Source organism: Triticum dicoccoides, unplaced genomic scaffold (assembly GCF_002162155.2).
Source record: "Triticum dicoccoides isolate Atlit2015 ecotype Zavitan unplaced genomic scaffold, WEW_v2.0 scaffold57921, whole genome shotgun sequence".
NCBI classification, from domain to species: domain Eukaryota; kingdom Viridiplantae; phylum Streptophyta; class Magnoliopsida; order Poales; family Poaceae; genus Triticum; species Triticum dicoccoides.
In genome coordinates, this window is record NW_021283500.1 from 383 (window position 1) to 8159 (window position 7777).

At 42.2% G+C, this 7777-nt stretch overlaps 1 pseudogene; it reads right to left on the reverse strand.

Annotated features, from left to right (window-relative positions):
- Nucleotides 1–3268: 3268 nt before the first annotated feature.
- Nucleotides 3269–7247, reverse strand: LOC119347087 (annotated as a pseudogene).
- Between the last annotated feature and the right edge of the window lie 530 nt (nucleotides 7248–7777).

The window sequence follows — 7777 nt, forward strand, 5'->3', positions numbered from 1 at the left end:
ACCCCTTCACAGTCTCCACAAAGGAGCCTTCGAGCCAGGTGACATTGGGCATCTTGCCCACCATGGTGCCTCCGCACTCCGCTTGTTGGCCGCTCATCACCTTTGGCTTCATGTTGAAGGTCTTCAGCCATAGGCCGAAGTGGGGTGTGATGCGGAGGAAGGCCTCGCACACGATGATAAACGCCGAGATGTTGAGGATGGAGTTGGGGGCCACATCATGGAAGTCCATCTCGTAGTAGAACATTAGTCCGCGGACGAATGGGTGGAGGGGGAATCCTAGCCCGCGGACGAAGTGGGAGAGGAATACTACCCTTTCCTGGGGTTTCGGGTAGGGATGATCTGCCCTTCGGCTGGAAGCCGATGCGCGATGTCCGTGGACAAGTATCCGGCCTCCCGAAGCTTTTCTTGATGTCCTCCTTCGTAACGGAGGAGGCCATCCACTTGCCTCCCGCTTTAGACATGTTCAGAATGTTTTTGCGGAGAAGGTGAAAGCTTGGGCGTTGGAGCTCAAGAATGGACGAGCAGAGGAAGAAGAAGGCGTGGGTGAAAAAAGGGGAATCCTTGTCTCCTTATAAAGGCAGCAGGGATCATGCGCCTCCCCACTTGCCCTAGAAACTCGCTTATTCCCCAAGCACCATGCTAATGGCGCGGTTGGGTTACCCATGCCCGTATTGATGAGGATCCTGTGATAAGGGGACATGGTATCTGCTTCGACAAGACGTGCCAATAAAACCGCCTCGCAAGATGTGTAGTAGAAGGTTGAGAAAACAGTTCGAATAATGACTGGGCCACGGCGTGATGTCATGCTATGGAAAAGTTGTCAGCAGATTAGACTCGTGGAATATTGTACTCTCTACGATGGTATGTGGAATTTGTTTTGCAGAGCCGGCCACAATTCTTGTGTTCAAGATCTACTTTGGAGTATTCGGAGAAGGAGCCCGCCTTGCAATGCCGAAGACAATCTGCGTGCCAAACTCATCGTCATTGAAGCCTGGTTCAGGGGCTACTGAGGGAGTCCTGGATTAGGGGGTCCTCGGACAGACGGACTATATGCTTATGCCAGACTGTTGGACTACGAAGATACAAGATTGAAGACTTCGTCCTGTGTCCTGGTGGGACTCTCCTTTGCGTGGAAGGCAAGCTTGGCAATTCGGATATGTAGATTCCCTTCTCTGTAACCGACTCTGTGTAACCCTAGCCCCCTCCGGTGTCTATATAAACCGGGATTTTAGTTCGTAGGACAACAACAACCATAATCATAGGCTAGCTTCTAGGGTTTAGCCTCTACGATCTCGTGGTAGATCAACTCTTGTAATACTCATATCATCAAGATCAATCAAGCAGGAAGTAGGGTATTACCTCCATAGAGAGGGCCCGAACCTGGGTAAACATCGTGTCCCCTGCCTCCTGTTACCATTAGCATTAGACGCACAGTTCGAGACCCCCTACCCGAGATCCGCCGGTTTTCACACCGACAACCGCTGCACCCTGGGATGCCGTCCCGAATGACACGTCGAGCTTCGTCGCCCTGCCTGGCGACTCCACCGTGCTACCTAGGGGTGTCGAGCTCCTGCACCGCCGCGTCCCATGCATCCTCCTACCTATGGCCGTGAGACACTGTATCTCTTCATTTCCAGTTGCATCTCCCTCGTCCGCCAGCTACCGAGCACGCCACCTGCGCCACCGCTTCTATAGTTACAGCTATCAGCTGCATGATCGCGCTGGCATCCCCCCTGCCTCTTTATCTAGTCGAGCTCCTCTACTAGATGCCTACGACAAGCCGCACCGTCCCTTCCACCACCAACAACACCGACCACCTGCTACTACTCGGTGCCCTAGCCTCTACTCTGGCAAGCACCACGACACTGTCACCTCCACCTCGGTTGTGGCTATGCAAGGGGCGGCGATGCTGCCCCGACCTCCACCAGCACACCACAGATGCGCCACTACCACTGCTCCTTGTCGTAGTTGCCGCACCGAACACCACCTTGGACCGCCACCTTTGGATCGCCAAGTACCGCCTCAACAAGCATGATTGTAGTTTTCCCATTTTGATAATGTGTTGGTTTGCTTTGAGACATATAGTTACAATCTTATTAAATTGTTAAAATGCTTCATAAAATTTACTTTAGTCCCATCCAATTGATAAAATAAGACAACATGCTTGCTTTTATACAAACCTTGTTGGATCCCGCACAAGGGCACATCAAGCTTTAAGTATTAGTTTCTGAAACTTATGGTTTTGTCAATCGCAGCTCTGAAACTCATGATTTTGTCGGTCGCTCGTACCAGGTTTCAGAGGTGAAACTTAAAACTTACGTTTTTTTCAGTTGCAGGTTCTAAAAGCTCCGATTTTGTCAGTTGCTCATACCAAGTTTCAGAAGTTTAAGCTTAACCAAATTTTAAATAGTCATCACAAAATAGTCAATATGGATCTCATTTCAAATCCCTCATCACCAGAAACATGAATATGAAAACACAACTTGATTTGGACTTTTGGTTAGAAGATATGAAAGATTGAAAGTCGAAAGCCAAAAGAAAAAGGGGGCTGCATGTCTCTACACATGGGTGCTACAAATTCACACCCAACATGATTCAACGATCCTATGTGTAGCACTCGACATGCACATAGTATGGCAATTCCTATTCCTTGCGTAGGGTGTGGAGTAGTGTTTTCACGGGCAACTTCACCAATGCTCATGGGTCAGCCCAATTTAGGGAACCAGTTTCCCTTTTTATCAAAAATAAAAAATCTGGTTTGTGCCTTTTTGCCTTGTACTCCTTCTGTCCGAAAATACTTATCATCAAAATGGATAAAAGGTGATGTATCTCAAATTAAAATACGCCTAGATACATCCTCTTTTATCCATTTTGATGACAAGTATTTCCGGACGGACGGAGTACTTTAAACTGTCTATTCAGTGTTTTTTTTCCTTTCTGTGTTTCTATATGCACATACTATTTCTAATAATATGTGATAAACATTTTTGCAATACACGATGAACATATTTTAGAATATGCGACAAACACTCTTTAAATAGCGATTACCTTTTTTTTTAATATGGGATGAACATTTTATAAATATGCAAGGACTTTTTGTGTGAGATAAACATTTTTCCTAGAGACGTGACAAATATTTTTCAAATATGCGACCTACATTGTTTAATGTGATGAATATTTTTTTCTAATAGAAAGTGAATATTTTCTCAATACGTGCTGTTTATACTATGAAAATTTTCAAAAATATGGGATGCACATTTATAAATGCCAGACGGGTCACTTGACCAGCTCTTTATGGTATCTCATTATTCACCTGTTGCTGGAAACCCTGCGACATGTGTGAAGATAAGGGTTTCAGTCATCTGTCAGCAGTGGCGGAGCCAGGAATATTTTTTAGGTGTGGCAGAGTTTGTGAGGGAAAAAAACAATGTAGTAACATATAACTATGTGACGTTCCTGCTTGCTGCCTCTCTTGACGGTGATCGCTGCCATGCCCACCACGCTGACTAAAGATCGCGTGGTTGCTCTGTAATCGCTGCCTCTGTTGCATGCCTTACAGGTTAGCCGACTAGGGGTGGGTCGGTCGGTCGGCAGTAGGGACAAATATCACAACAAGACATACATTGTCATGAGTTTGGAGGAGTAGCCGTTGCTCCTAGTTGTATATTGTAATACCTCAGACGATTTGAGTCCGATTAGATCTAGTTTCTTCACCGGAGAGACGGAAAGCGGTGAGGCTCTGGGTTTCGTGGAGTTGGCACTGCTCATCACACAGCTAGAGACAAGCTTGAGGGGTGGCTGCAAGGCGATTCCTAATCAACCGTGCTTGAACGAAACAGCTCGTGTATCTCCAATCAATTAGTACATTTTTTTTAGCATGTCCAATCAACTGGAGTACATGTGAATTGATTTGCAATTGACTGCCAATGGTGTCCTCGTTTAGAACATGGGCTTGTGGGTCATGGGCTTATGTGATGCAAGTCACCTATTGCTTAATTCTCTCCTTCAGCGGCAGTTAGGCCTCTAATGAGGCAGAAACACGTAGGTAACAACACAACTACCTGGCGAAATACATTTGAGGCCATGAGTTGCCTGCCCCCTGCGAGTATTCATCCTCCAAATTGACGAAACTGACCAAAAATCCATTGACTCAGCTCAAAGCTTCATACATACAGTATATATATGTAATACTTTTGCCAAATTTTAGGTATGGCGGCTGCCAAACCTCGCCATATAGCTGGATCCGCCCCTGTCTGTCAGTCATAGCAATTTCTCAAAATCATAAATTGTAAGCTTCCAAATTCATCTCAATAATATGGTAGTCAATAACACTATAATCGTAACTATTATAATGACGTCCGGACTTGAGTTTCAAAGTAAGTCACCTCTGGGGCATTGTCAATAATCACACCTTTGCAAGATCAGTTTTAGTAATGGTGAGATCCTTGTGATATCTTCCATCTACCGAGACGTATGACTCACGAAAAAAAACGTCGTGATATCAGTCTAATCTTGGGATCCAGTGCATTAATCAGTTGGTTTGCATAAGAACTTATGCTAGCCATGAAGACAACAAGCTCAAACATATGAGCCGCCTCTTCAAGGAAGGCGTCCGCATGTGGTCTCTTCTTCACGTAGATAGTGTACTATTGTTCTCCATGGCGCATAGGGAATGAAAAGTCTGCCCCATGGTTGTACCTTGCTGAATGGATAAGGGTGCCTATGCAACAGAAAATTAGCATGTCAATAATCTTAAGTTCAAGAAAAGAAACTTACAGGAGAAAAAAAACATTTAACAACTTACCATCAAGATCAAGTGCAAGAGTGATATTCTTCCTAGGTGCCAGTAACATTGGTACGTCATCAATCAGATCCATGTCAGTAGGATCAACTAATTCAGGTATAGGTGCCAATCCCATTCGTACGTCAGTTTCATCCATGCCATTCATCACAGTAAGATCAATTATTTTAGGCGAAGAGCAAGTTGAAGGCTGAACAAGGAATTGAGACTGCGGGTTATTGACAAAGCACATGTCTGCAGTTGTACAAGCAAAGGCAATACTGCTGGCCCCTACATTTTCATGAATGGAAGGGAGTACTCCATGACTGCCACTCATGGTTGTCAGTTCATCCATAGCATATTTATCACTTGGAGCCCCATCTGAAGTATCAAGCATATAAAGAGGAGAATCCTCAATTGGGGAACTGGACAGCAGGCTGCAACTCTGACCCGAGTCTTGAGTTTTTTCATTACTATTGATGATAGTATGATTTGGTGCTGCTAAAATTCCATCTCCATCAGGAAAAAAGGAAGGTGCTGCTAGAATTCCATCTCCACCTGCAAGAAAAACAAGGAAAACCATAACAGAATGGTAAGTTCATAAGTATATAACAATACCAGACTTTTGCTTAATCAGTTTGCTTGATATTAAGTTCCCATTAAGTGCATCAAGTTCTACTTTCCCGGTTAGTTACTTTTCCCTAAAGAGGTTTGACCGTTTGACAAATCAACCACATCAAGCATGGCATATATATGGTTAGATGGTTTTATGATCAAATTTATTGACCATGTCTACCTTTCTAACAGAAGTAGGAGACTCATGGTCCATACACATCCTCCCTAATGACGTTGAAAGGCAGAACAAAGTTTAATAAACAAATCAAAATTCATTAGATTCACTGTTAATATATATACACAAATTTGAGTTTTTCTGGAGTTAGTTAAGGTTTATTTTGAAACATTTGGCAGTTAGTACAGAACACTCATTAGGTTGCTTCACGAGGGAAAGTTTTGCTAATTGTAAACAAAAGTGAGCATGTACCCGGACTTAGCCCATAGAAACAGGCTCCTCATGGATCAAGGAAAACATAAACTTTTAAATTGAGAACCTTAATATTTTTGCATTGACGTAACACGGCAACATATACATCAAAAGGATCACTTTCATGATGTAGTTCGCGAGCTTTCTTTCGATATTTATTTTCATGAGCACATTCTACTAATGCAAGCAGATCGCACATGATATCATGAATTCATAGTGCAGGAAGTTGTAACTCAACCCTTTTACCTTCATTGAGATAATCTTCTACATTAAACTCAGAACTGGCCTGAAAATGTGGTGAGGAAGTGGACGCGGGTTACTCCCTCCGTTCCTAAATATTTGTCTTTCTAGAGATTTTAACAAGTGACTACATACGAAGCAAAATGAGTGAATCTACACTCTAAAATATGTCTATATACATCCATATGTGTAGTTCATTTGAAATCTCTAAAAAGACAAATATTTAGGAACAAAGGGAGTACTCAAATTTAGCATACGAAAGCATCAAGAGTTCCTCCAACATACATAAATAGAATAATACTAATTGAGGACCCTTTAAGGTATAAGCAGCCTCTAACTTCACAGGCAAATCTAACAGGTATAACATATGTATAGTTGGTGTCAGCCCAATTGTGGCAGGACAAAGGTGTTTTGTTTTAACAAATTTTTTATTAAGATATAATATATTAAGATGCTGGTGTAATATAATTTTAGGGAGCAAACCCAGAAAGCAGCGTCTTGCTAAAGGACAATGACTACTTAATACCAAAATAGATCCAGTAATGATAGGCATTTTTATACAGCCTTTGCACTAAATACCTATCTTTAACTGCCAGGCATAAACTGAAATCTAATGGACATGCCAACAACAAAAAAACAGTACCGTTACTCTCTTCATTCGGTATAAATGGGTGTACTAATCTATATAGTTGTATGCTGTGTGCTGTACGTAATAGAATTACACATATACTTCAATGATTGGAATGCTTATGAAGCATTAACCACAACATATGTTTTTAATCAATACATTAGAATATAGTGAGCACCTAGCGCATGTACGAAAATTCCATGGACACGTGCCAGAACATTTTTTTTGTATTGCAAGAAGTCCAATGTAGCACAAAAGTTTACATGGGTAAATTAACTTTAAAAGCAAAAGAACGAATAACCGATGCTAATAAAAACCCTAAAAACTATGAAAACAAGAGAACATGACTTTAAAATCGAGACATATTATCAGAGGGCAGAATATATAAATTGCAATAACAGAAGATATACCAATAGGTTTTTTTTTACCAATACCACAATCAGAAAATTACTAGAGTATATAGCAACACATACCTCAAGCAATTCTCAACATTCTTCACCTACAGAATCGTCGTCTTCCATGATCTCAATAACTTCAGATGCTACCTGGTTCGTCATATATACTTCTGAAAAAGATTAAAGGATAGCAGATTACAAACATGGCAACACTATGGTAGTCTTCATCAATCACACTCGTTCGTACAACAAGAGCACGCCTGGGTAGATCTTGTACTAAGTACTAATAGAGTTCATCTGAGCATAACATCACTCAGAATGGTAAAATCGATCATTCTTCAACTTTACACAGACGAAATACATGAACCAGCAGACATAGGTAAATACATGAACCAACTTGGACACCACCCGGGAAGTTTACATAACCCCATGAGAACAGATCTAGATGGCACAACAGCATGCATGGCTAACAGCAGACTTTACCATGAAGGCAAGATAATATACAGCGGAACAACTAAGTTCGACACTCGGCCCTGGAATTTTCAGGGCCTGGGGCGAAATGAGAATACGGGCCCATTAAAAATATTCAAATATTTCTGACAGAAATATCAAAAGAAAGAGAATTATAGAGAAGCATCCTTTGAAATCGCCTCATCGAGGTCGCCAGTGGCTGATGTGCAGTTCTCTCTTTG